The sequence below is a fragment of the Cervus canadensis genome, chromosome 28 (genome assembly GCF_019320065.1).
Source record: "Cervus canadensis isolate Bull #8, Minnesota chromosome 28, ASM1932006v1, whole genome shotgun sequence".
Taxonomy (NCBI): domain Eukaryota; kingdom Metazoa; phylum Chordata; class Mammalia; order Artiodactyla; family Cervidae; genus Cervus; species Cervus canadensis.
This window is the reverse complement of record NC_057413.1, coordinates 31,824,976-31,837,306: the sequence shown is the minus strand read 5'-3', so window position 1 is coordinate 31,837,306 and position 12,331 is coordinate 31,824,976. Positions and strand designations below refer to the sequence as shown.

General features: G+C 38.0%; 1 protein-coding gene and 1 long non-coding RNA gene across 6 annotated transcripts in view; one reads left to right on the top strand and one right to left on the bottom strand.

Annotated features, from left to right (window-relative positions):
• The window catches only part of LOC122429463, a 174,452-nt gene that overhangs the window by 151,216 nt on the left and 10,905 nt on the right, over positions 1-12,331 (top strand). For 2 of the 5 annotated variants that reach the window (XR_006266002.1, XR_006266000.1), the window contains exons 1-3: positions 9,864-9,980; positions 11,346-11,525; positions 12,133-12,279. The exons of the other annotated variants lie outside the window; for them this stretch is intronic. The gene's annotated coding sequence lies outside the window, so the exon portion shown is untranslated. Of the gene's footprint in view, positions 1-9,863; positions 9,981-11,345; positions 11,526-12,132; positions 12,280-12,331 lie in introns of those variants that run through there. 5 annotated transcript variants of the gene reach the window in all.
• LOC122429486 overlaps positions 7,447-12,331 on the bottom strand; it is an 11,243-nt gene continuing 6,358 nt past the window's right edge. The window contains exon 3 of the long non-coding RNA XR_006266045.1: positions 7,447-7,457. This is a non-coding gene — a long non-coding RNA (uncharacterized LOC122429486). The remainder of the gene's footprint in view (positions 7,458-12,331) is intronic.

Genomic DNA, 12,331 nt, shown 5'->3' with positions numbered 1-12,331 from the left:
TTTCTTTGGTGCATGTGTGTGTGTGTGTGTGTAAAACTGCTAGAGAGGGTCAGAAACAGGCTGAATGGTGGTTTGTTTGTTTGTTTTTTCTATACAGCCTTGAAAAGATAGTTCTTGAAACTTGAAAGTATTACTGCATTTGGATTGTCTAGTTGATCTGCAAGGAACATTTCAAGAGACACAAAAGCGTGAGGGGTAGTGATAAATATGTGGGCTTATGACAACAGCAGTTTGCTTTAGTGATGTTTTAACAAGGGCTTCCCTGGTGGCTCATTTGGTAAAGAATCCGCCTGCAATGCAGGAGACCCCGGTTTGATTCCTGGGTTGGGAAAATCCCCTGGAGAAGGGAAAGGCTACCCACTCCAGTATTCTGGCCTGGAGAGTTCCATGGACTATATAGTGCATGGGGCCGCAAAGAGTCAGACTCAAATGAGCGACTTTCACTTCTATGCTAATAATACAAAGCATTTTGGATGTGCAGAGTACCTTTATGGCAATCGTACTTGAAGAAACAGAAAGTGAGGCTGCCCTGTTTGAAGGTGGCACCAGTGGAAGGAGGTAGGAAGGGCCTGCTCTCTTCGTTGCAGGCGGCTGCTGCCTGGTGATCCAGCACCGTGCCTGAAGTCAGCATCCTGGTTCTGACACTTACCAGCTGTGGGATCCTGGCAAAACCTGCCTTACCGGGTTAAACGTGGGCAGTTTTTAAAAGTAGGGTATTTTCTTAGAAAGGGTTTAGGAAATCTTCAAGCACCTGAGTATTAATTTTAACAGAGTATCTCTGGGAGCCTTCCACAGAAGTATGTGGATCCTTTATCTGGAGCTGCTGGCCAAAGAGGAAAAAAGACATTAAATGGACAAGTAGAAGGTAAGAACTGGATTTGATAGAAAACTCATTGACAGAATGTTGAATTAAAATGGGACTGCTGACATATTCTAATAGCCAGAGAAAATCACCTGTTGGACGTCTAGTGACGAAAAAGACGAGGAGGGAAATAGTGTATCTTATCAGGTGTCAGCCACAGATTAAATTGAGATTGCCATTTCAGGAGCTAAGTTATGAGTTCCTGGACTTCCTTGGTGGTCTGTTCCAATGGTTAAGACTCTGTGCGGTTAAGACTCTCCAATGCAGGGGGTGCAGGTTCGATCCCTGGTCAGGGAACTAAGATTCCATCTGATCCATGGCCAAAAGAAAAAAAAAAAAAATCTGTTTCAAGATATTCTACAACCTCAGGAAGGTTGAGAAATAAGAGGAAAGAGGGGATGAAGGATGAGGGAGGCATAGGGCACAGGGAGGAAATGAAGTGAAGGAGAAGGAAGCAAGGGTCTCTGGGGAATATGGCAAGGAAAGAGATAGGTCTTTAGTAAAGGGGAGAGTACTTGACATGGGCGATGAATTTGAAGTGAGCTTGTCTGAGAAGAACAGCAGAGTTTTCCTCATCTTACTGTTCTCCTGGCTGTTAGAAGGCATTCAGCATTGAGGTGCCTGGGCGTGCAGAGCTGTGTGTAAGCCTCTGTGCAGGAACACGGGCATAGGTACTCGTCTGTAAATGTGTGCAGATTGATGTCATATGAAATGTTACTGCTTTATAGGATGGTGTCACGTAGGCCAAAACAAGAGAACTGGAAAGGAGAGAGCAGGGGTCATGATAGGGAGATCAGGGAACCTACAACCTGATACAGTGTCCACTGGGAAGTTTCCAACTTCTAATGCAGTTTCAGTTTGGAGGGAAGTGTCTCCAAAGTGAGGGTAGAGTGAGAGTAAGTTGAGGCTAAGATTTTAGAAGAATAAATTAAGTTGAAGTCATGTAGAAGCAGACTCAGTGTAGACCAGAGTTTCTCACACTTGAATTAGTTGCCTGGGGACCTTGTGGGAAGTGCACTTGCTGAGCAGGAGGTCTGAGATTCTGTGTTTCTAATAAGCTCTCTGAGTAGCAAGGGTATAGCCTTGCCTTTAGAGACATCTGGAAGAACAGCATTGGATAGTGCAGGACATAACAGGATCAAGAAAAAGCATTATTTTATTTTTCTTTCCGAGCGTGTTTATAGCCAGAGGGAAGCAAGGAGTTGAAGTAGCAATTACAGGTGTAAGATGCCATTGCTAAGCAAAGAGGGAAAAAGAAATGGTGGAGATGATCCATAGAAAGACTGTAAAGGGGGAAGAATTAAGACCACAGATCCAGAGATTACCCTTTGGAGAAGAGAGATTCTAGTGAAAGGAGGAAAGGAAGAAAGTAAGTCCTTAGGGAGGTGAGTTTGGAGTTGATGAGGACACTTGAGAGAATTCCTTCTAGATGGCTTCAGTGTATTTACATTGAAAAGAGATAAAATCGTTGTTGCTCCAGAGAATACTGGGGGTTGGGGAGAAGGGTGGTGGTGCTAGAAGTAGGGGAAACCCCAGCCACTCTAAGTAACTCTCAGGCATCAAAGGTATTTGCTGTATTGATATTTGTTATTTGAAGTAGATTAATTTGAATATGGAAGGCATTGACTTTCTTTTTCTTTTATTTAAGATAACTGATTTTTTGGCAGTTGTTTCACAGAAATCCTTTGAAGCATTAGCATGATGTAGCAAACCAAACTAAGTTTTCAAACAAAACAGATGAATAGGGTTCACTCCCTAAATGCTAGAGTTGTCATTTTCAATAAACACTACACTGATTTTGAAACATGCAAGATTTTTAACATCTAATCATTTTGTGGCAATTAAATTGTTCATAAAGTTCTTATGGAATACACAATATGGAACAGATTGAGTGAATCAATGTAAGTCATACTAGAAAAGTAAAAATTAGTAAAAATGAGACACACTAGTTAGCATCTCTTCATGAATGGCAGTGACGTGTAAGATACAATAAACTGTGAAAGAGTAGTGAGTTTGAGGGGAGAGGAGGACGTGGAAGTGATTCTCTGACATAAGAGTTTGTAGGAGGTAGTCAGAGTTGTATTCTTACTCACATTCTAATAAATGGAGACTTTGTTTTCAGATTTTTCAGATTGGGATTCTACTCCTTTGAGCCTCAGTAATGAGACTTGTCAAAGAGCCAGGCATTTGCAAGTTGATGATCAGTGTCTGTTGATTTCACAACCAATGACCAAAAATCAGTCAGCATCCACAAACTTGGAACAGATGACCTTGTTAGGTAGTTAGAATAGGAAAAAAGAGTCCAGAACAGCGGTGGCTGAAAGACAAGGAAGGGTAGAGCCCACAAAGATAGAACAAAGGAAGGTCCAAGGACCGGAGTGAGGACCTCAGGTAGAACAAACAGCACTCCTGGCTAGCCCAGTTTACATGGGGCAAGCCCAGGAGGAGGAAAAAAAACATATAAAAAGAGGAACCAAAGGGCCGGGGGTTTCTCCCCTATGCGTGTTCACTCTGACCCTCTCTCTCTCTCTCTCTCCCTCTCTTCTCTTTGCATCTTTTGGTTCGGCATGCCCTCACACCTCCAGGATGTATTTTCCACGTAAAACTGAGCTGTAACATGGAGCTATAACACTTTCGGAGAGCTGTGACGCGCCGAGAGGTTTAACTTCTGTTGCTTCAAATTTTTGCTGTGACAAGACAGAACCGAGGAAATTACACGTTCCCTTGACAACCTTAATAGATAAAGAAAAGGTGAATATTGGAGTGGTGTTTCTGGTAGGGAATCACATGCTCCATCAGCTGTGCAAGTCTCAGCTGCCAGAACACAGAGAAAGCAAACAAGGCAGTGAAGAAGCCCAGAGGACTCAGCCCTGGGCCACCTGGGCACCGACATTTCCAAAGTTAGATGTTGTGGCAAAACCTACTGTGTGCTGACTCCTTTTATGCAACCTGCAGCCAAACAGTATTTCTTAGAAAGGTGTTTGCATTCTTCCTCTGACCATAGTAAGACAATCCATGACAAAGAGAGTTAGGAGAAAGTAAATTCATTTAGGCTATCATGTAGCATACCTGAGAGTGGGTAGCAGGATTATATGTAGAATTTTGCATCTAGTTGGGAGACCTAGGTAGACATCTAGAGATTGTCTTCTCAAAATGTGGCTTCGTAGCCATATTTTTACATAGCTCTGAATTCATAAGTATTAGCTATAAATTATATGCAGTATGACTGCAGGAGCACCTCTGAAGCCAAATGCTAAAATATTTCTTGTGTTTTCTATGATGTTATATATTTTAGACTTGGCTTTCCCAGTGATAATGGGAGGCATGGGAAATTGCTACATAGTACCTCCTCAGTTGTACCTGTCTAATATATCAACTTGTTTTATTATTTGTAATGAATTAATAGTTCAGAAGGAATGTTGGTTTTGAGGAGTGCTGTATCATTTAAAAGCAGTATATAGAAAAGCAATTCTTATTCTACTGGGATGCCCAGTCTATTGAGTAACCACATCTAATACGTGTTGTCCATGAATACCAATTAATTTAGTGCCTTCAATCGGTCATACAATCAGGGCTCTAGTAAGAAATCATACACTGTTTCTTTTTTCACTACTATTGTTTTTTCTTTTCTTTCCTCACCTGTAGAACTTCCCTTTGCATTTACAAGATTCTCAGTTATCTCCTAGAATAGTGACTACAAGCTATAAACTCAAAGTGTTTTGTGTGTGTGTGTGTATGTGTGTGTGTGTTTTACATCTCTACAAGTGACTTGTTTGCTCTTGTTTCTCAGTGAGCTTGGTTGGTCCAAGAAGCACAAATTCAAATAAATCACCTACCTGAATCCTTTCAACACTGGAAGAAGTGACATAGGAAAACCACCAAATAAATAGAAGCAACTTCAGACAGTTCATGCAGATTCTCAGTCTCTTCTCAGTCGCTACCTTTTATGGAGTAACCGGCAGAGTCTATTCCTTTAGGGTCCCAGGATTTGTACATGTATTGATTTCATATAGATTTATTCTGTACTCGACCTAGAACATTTTATATCCTAAATATTTCTGGAACCATTCCCCAGTATAGGCCTGCATCACCTTTTTTTTTTCATTATTAATGTCTTCAGATTCTTCTCCCTCCACTTATTTGTATGCCCTTCAGATTCCATCCCCTGTAGTGTTTAGAGTCACCTGTCTTAAAAGCACATGTGACCGTAAACCACTCGTCAAATCGCATTAATATGTAGACATCTTACAGCGACACGTGATGCTTTCATAGTCTGACTTGTGCCTGACTCTCCATCTCTCGCCCTTTCTGTCCTTTGCTCTGGAATCCTGAGCTGCTGCTGACGCCCCCTCACCCGTCCCTGCGCTCTGGGCAAATGTTCAGCCTCTCCTGTGCGCTTCTGTCGCCGTCTTGCTGCAGCCTTCCGTGCGCTCCCTCTCCTGCCACTGTTCCCGTGAACTGCCAAAGTCTGCGCTCAGGCAGTCTCTCTCGAAAAGCCATCCCTGACCTCCTTTATCTACACTTCTCTTTAAACTCCAGTGTCTAGTACTGAGCAGGAACCCCCCCAAATAATTATTGAATAAAAGAACTGAAGACTTATGTATACCAGGGTGATTTTTAAGAGCTTGTCTTCTGCAGTCCAAGAGCCAAGAGGGTAGACATGTGAAGAAATAACTTACATTCAGGTGATGAAGATACACTTGAAAAATCTATAAAGTCCTAAGGAGCTTGAGGAAAGAGATACCTGTTTATCTGGGGAAAAAACAGCTATAATCAAGGAGAACTTTACAAAGCAGGCTGAGTCTTAAAAGGTGAAAAATAATTTGTTGGGGAAGAAGCATTTCAATTTAAGGAATTGAGGAAAGAAAAAGTAACAGGAATTTTGTAAACCATGAATAATGTTGCAATTGAAGCTTGGCGTGTTGTTATAAAGGTCCTGTTATGAAGTAGAGAAGAGAAGATATTGTGGCTTTATGTGTCTGTCCAGTATTTTGAAATTTTGTTTGGTTTCTGATTGTTTTGTTCACTGATGTTTGGATGAATTTATGAATGAATCTTTGAGATGTTTGTGTGCCTGTAACCTGATGAATTCTGGTATCTCCCAAAAGGTTTCTTGAAGTTTTAGATCATTGGAAGTATTTCTTAAAGAAGTAAATATTCAGCTGAAGATTAAGATTGATATAAGCTGCCATTTGATACAATGTTTTTAATCTATGTTTTAAATATTCTGTCTTTTATCTAAATATTCTAGGTAATTTTAACAAAACTTACAGATTTGTCAGCAGAGCTAGACTTAGAAATGAGACATGAGAGGAAGAACAAGAAAAATCTGATGGAGATGAAAATAACCATCCACAGGTATGTGAAAGTGTAAATTTAAATTTCTGGTTTAATACTATTTTCTGTTCTTTAACAACATAATACAGTTTGCAACAAAGTTCATAACAAATAAAATTACCTTTCAAAAGTATACTTTTAGAATCAACAGATGATCACTTAAGTTTTTATAGCACTTCAATTAGAAAACTTAAAATATTGTTAGATTCTACTGTAATTTATAGCTTGTCTTTGGAATTGAGGCAAAAAAACTCTCCTGACTACTGTTTACTTCTTCCATTTTTATAATTTCTTTACATGGTAAAGAAGGTGAGATCGAATACCGAATCATAGGATTAAAGAGTTGAATTTATGAACAATAGGACAATGATGGTCCCTGACCTAGATATGTGTAGAGAGAAATCATTGCCAGTGGTCAAGGTTTTCTGTTGAAATTGCCAGTCACTGATGCCAAGACTATTCATTCTGTCTGATATCTCAGCATAGTTGACTTCAGTTCAGTTCAGTTCAGTTCAGTTGCTCAGTCATGTCCAACTCTTTGTGACCCTGTGGACTACAGCATGCCAGGCCTCCCTGTCCATCACCAATTCTCGGAGTTTACCTAACCTCATGTCCATTGAGTCAGTGATGCCATCCAACCATCTCATCCTCTGTCGTCCCCTTCTTCTCCCGCCTTCAGTCTTTCCCAGCATCAGGGTCTTTTTAAATGAGTCAGCTCTTCGCATCAGGTGGCCAAAGTACTGGAGTTTCAGCTTCCACATCAGTCTTTCTAAAGAACACTCAGGACTGACCTCCTTTAGGATGGACTTAGGGATGAACATTCAGCAAGATAGTAGATCATAGAATCAGCCTAACTGCCTATTAAAAGTATTGAACCTTCCAGATTGGACCTTTGTTGTTAGGGTACAAATAATAACTTTATAGTTTATTTCATTTCCAGGTGGGAAATCAGTAAATATTATTAAAAATGCTTTATCCACTTTCATCGGTGGCTGTTAGGATTTAATATAACTGAATGTAGGGGCTTCCCACGTAGCTCAGCTGGTAAAGAATCCACCTGCAATGCAGGAGACCCCGGTTCAATTCCTGGGTCAGGAAATCCCCCGGTGAAAAGGCTGGGATATGCACTCCAGTATTGTTGGGAGACCTGGGTTCAATTCCTGGGTTGGGAAGATCCCCTGGAGGAGGTTGTGGCAACCCACTCCCTGTTCTTGGCTGGAGAGTCCCCATGGACAGAGGATCTGGGCAGGCTACAGTCCTAGGGGATGCAAAGAGTCAGGCAGGACTGAGTACACACATAACTGAATTTAAGCAGGTAATATGTATTGATGTACAACAGTATCATTATATATAATTTGCATTAATTTAGGAATTGGTTTCTCTTTCTGATTGGTGTTAATAGATTTTGGCTCCTCGTAATATAGTTTGTCTCTTCTCCAGATATTAGTCCTTAAAAAAAAGCTTTCAAATGTGCTGTAGGGACTCCCTGTTTAAGATATAGTGAGAGGAAATATTTTTAAGGGAAGCCAGCATTTATAACATTAAAAATCATCTCCTAATTCATTTTTGGTAGATTTAATATACATGAATTAATTCAAACAAATATGGACAAAACTGGGTTTTGAGTTCATGTTTTTCTCCTATTTTTGGGTAAGGCAAGTTACTTTTCACCTAAGCGCAAAAGGGTGAGGTGAGGACGAGGGCCTCTGGCCGGAAGTCGTCTCAGGGCCTCGTCCCCTTGGCAGCTGAACTGTAGCAAATACACGTAAACAGCTGCACAGGCGCTATTTCCTGGGACAGGCAGTGGAGAACTGGATGGTGACTGAAGGGGAATAGGGAGTTCACAGGAGTTTCATATTTTATATTCACAGGGGAGCTTTTAGTGTATATATGCTACTAGAAATGAGCCAGCAGAGGACGTGTTTATTGAGTTGAATCTTGTTTCCATTTCCAGTGGTAGAAAGCTTATTGATTGTATGACATTATCTTTAAGCTATTAACAGTAAACTAATTGTACACAGTACTTCTGTTCATATATAGTTTTGTGGTAAGGGCTTGTTCATTGGTTCTGAAGTGTAATATTCTTATATAATTGAATATGCGGATGATTGCTTCAATTAATTCTATCATACATAGATTTTTTTAAATTATAGAATCATGAATATACAAACCCTTAGGCTATACTGAATAGGATTTAATGATTCCTTGGTGATTCTGGATGATCGTATCATTGTGAGTAGCTACAGTTTTGTAAGGTACTCTGAAACATCATATCATATTAAATTCATATTGTTTATTGATTCCTGGGACAAGGGGAAATTTTTGTTTATATTCAGTAGAAAAAGCTATTGACAATTTTTCATTAATTATTATTTTTGGATCATAAAGTTCTAAATTACTAAAACCATGCTTCCCATACTAAGAGTGTCGTTAACACATCTTGTGTGCTCAATAAGTGCATGTCAGATGCATGAAGAAAGAGCAGAATGGTTACATGAATGCCTATTGATGAATTTCTTTACAAAAAGCAAGTCTTTATTGCAAGTAGATTTCCAATATTGCCTACATGGAAAGATGTTTGATTTTTTTTTAGAAATGTGTTAAGATTCAGAAATCATTAATCATTCATAGCTATTGGTAGGCATGGAATAATAATATAGATTCATTTGTTATCATATTATGTAGAAAGACTTATTTAAATCTCACTTTCTCTGCATGCTTTGGAGCCACAGTGTTGAGGCCAGACTTCCTGGGTTTGAATTCTGGGTCTGTTGGTGACCTGCTGTGGGCTTGGGCGCAGTCCTCAGTCTCTCTGTGCCCCATCTTTCCCCGTGTAGAGGACCTCATGCATTACCTGTCTTCGAGAATCACTGTGAGGATCAAAAGTGCCTTCAGATATGGCAAGTGCTTATCATAATGCATAGCGGTTGCATAGGAAGTCCTCAGAAGGCTAATGTCATGGTTATTATGGTTTTCTTAAAAATGGGTTTCTTTCTTATGAGGAATTAAGCAATACTCCAAGATAGGTTTTATTGCCGTAAAAGGTAGTTCTTATTGAAAATGACAACTGCCAAAAGCCCTGGTATACTGCTTCCTATCAAATAACACAAGTAATGTTATATTTTTCCTTTTCCTTTGATCTAAATTCAATGCTTTATTAGTATTATTCATATATTTTCTCTGTCCATTAATGCTACTCTTATTTATTGTTTAATTCTTTAGTAAAAAATTACTTCCCAGTGCAAAGGTTTTATGTAAAAAGCCAAAGTTTAGATATTCTTTGTATTTTTAAGTATTTAATATTAGCCTGAAAAGAATCATTTGTTATTTTAGGGCTGCAAAGAAAACATCTAATGAAAAGAATAAGGTATAATAAAAAAGTTAATTATAAAAAATATTATTCTAGTAAAAAATATTTTGTAAAAGGAATAGTGTCAAAACAGAAAATCTTCATATGTTGTAGAGACATACACTTTGAGAACTTAATTTAGAAACAGTATTGATCAAATTATCGTTTTGATGAAAATCTGTCCTTTTAAGAAGTGTGTGTTTTTCATTTAATGACGAGCTATTTATCACCTTTGTACAGTTAGTGTATTTTATAACTATTTTAAGGACATTGTGAAACAGTATTGTTTATATGTAGGTCAAAGCACAGATTAATGACATGAGCTACCTGAATGACTGAATTTAGTCATCTGAAAGTGCTTCCCAGGATGGTGATGTCTTTACTCTAAGATTTCCACATTGCAAGTAGAACCGCTTGGCTTGAGGTATAAAGGTAGGACCGTGGTGTAAATATCAGTACAAAGCCTGTTTGTGTATAGTGTAGTAATACATGCTCACCTTGTCTAGTACTGCTCTAGAGCTAGGGATATTACAGTGCTGTGCATCTTATAGATATGTTTTGTATTAAAAGACAGTGAAAGTGAGTGTATCCGCTGAGCCTATGATCATTCTTACTGTACCTGAATTTATAATTTTATATATATATATATATATATATGTCATTATTTCATTTCTCTTTCTCTTCTACTAGACTGCAAGCTAAACAAGAGCCAGGGTCATCTGTTTTATCTGGAGAGCTTAGAATAATGTCTTCCACTTCATAGACACTCAATATTTGTTCAGTGTATGGAGGAGTGGACATGAAAGGCACAGTCCCTTATACTCAAAAATTACTCACATCAGTGTGTTTCTTGTTTCTATGTGTTTTCTTCTTGTTGCAGATTGTGTTAGCTTGTTGAAAATTCAGGATGCAATTCTTTCGTGTGAAAGATAAATAGAACTTTAAAAAAGCCACTGTGAACTACTTACAGAAGAAATTAAAAAACTGGAAAATAAGGTTCATGAGCTACAGAAAGAAGTGTCTGAGAGAAAAAAGTGAATCACAGTTAGGGCATCAGAAAGTGGAGTGGCAACGAGAGCTTGGCAGCTTGAGATACTTCACATCCTAGTTTTAAAGCAATATATGAACTGTTATTTACTTCAATACTGCAGAGACGTAGCTGTGTTATAATTTTTAACTTATCCTCTTGGATTTTACAGGGGAGAATACGTCATTAGTATTGTGCAGTGTGAAATTCATGGAAATACTGTAAGTTCTTAACAGTGAATGCTTCTAATGACTTAATGTATATTTTTCCAAATCATCATTTTCATGATCATACAGGAGTCCACCATAACGGAAACCTCATTCACGATTCAGGAGATTGACTTTCGCTTGTTTTTCACTTTTCTGTATTATGTTTAATCCTACAAGGAACATCTTTTCTATAGATTCATTTCTACATTTCTAACTATTTTGAATTCATTTTCTTTAATAATAGTGTATTATTTGGTTAAAGTATGAGAACGTTTAGAAACGGTCTTCGATCCATATTTCTAAACTATTCTTTAGAAAGTTTAGATTACTTTTCATTTCCACCCACAGAAGTATGAAGTAGCCATTTTTCTCAAGACAGAAAAAAATATTTATGCTGTTTTCTTCTTAACCCTCTGCATGAAAACAGTGATCATTATTAAGTGTTCTTCACTGTATTTCCCATCATTTTACTATTTTAAACATTGTGAAGAGGGAGTGAAAGTTACTGCAGCAGTGAATAGTCTCATGTTTTTTTTAAGAAGAGTTCTATAAATTTTGCAGATTGACCTTAAAGCAAGAAGAAGAGAATAGAAGAAATGCTGGCATGTTATATGAAAAAATTAGGGAGCAGTTAAGAAGAAAGGAAGACCAATATAGTAAAGAAGCTGAAATGAAACAGCAACTTGAACTCACTCTCAGAGCACTAGATGGAACTGAAGACTGAGAAAGGATCTGAATCAGGTAGAGTAATCGTTGCTGAAAATTTCAAATTTCTCACACCATTTCATCAATATTATTTATAATATCCCATTTATTTAATATGTATTATTTAGATTTCAAACAAGGTGTTATCCCAACCTAGGTATGAACTGTGACATTCGTAGTTTAAGTGATTAGTTTCTTACTATTCTTGGCTTCTAATAGATGCTCTGTATGTGTTTTCGGAGTGGAGGACTGGATATAACTTGAGGTTAATTATTAACATAATGATTGGCACTTTTGATACATTAGACAAAATAATCTTCTTAATTCCAATCCATGTATTAATTTTGGGTTTTTAAATGTTAAAATACAGTCTAACTTGGCTTGAGACTGTGAAGGAACTAGTTAAATGCTTTGTAAAGAAATTTCCTTTCACAATAATATATCTGCATGCTTTTGCTTTGTGATAAATTTAGCAGACATTTAAATTAAGATCCAAGTTAATCACGTGAGATAAAGATTCTTGTGCTTGAAAAGGCTCCTTCCTCTAAACAGTTTTATATATTTTATATTCTGCTTCTAAGCTTTTAACTGGGTTTTTTTTTTTTTTTTCTTTTAATGATATGGGCCCAAAAACTTCATACAGTGTCTCTCCAGGTTATGGAAGAGTGACATGACTCAGAAGCAGCTTTCTGGAGAACGGAATGCCAGAAGCTTACAGGAGGGAATCCTGGCCAATCACCTTGGCAAAGAAAAGCAGAAAGAAGTGGCTGATAAGGAAATGAACTCTTAGGTATTTTCTGTATTCATTTATGTGTGTGTATGTATCTGTGTATGTATGTTGT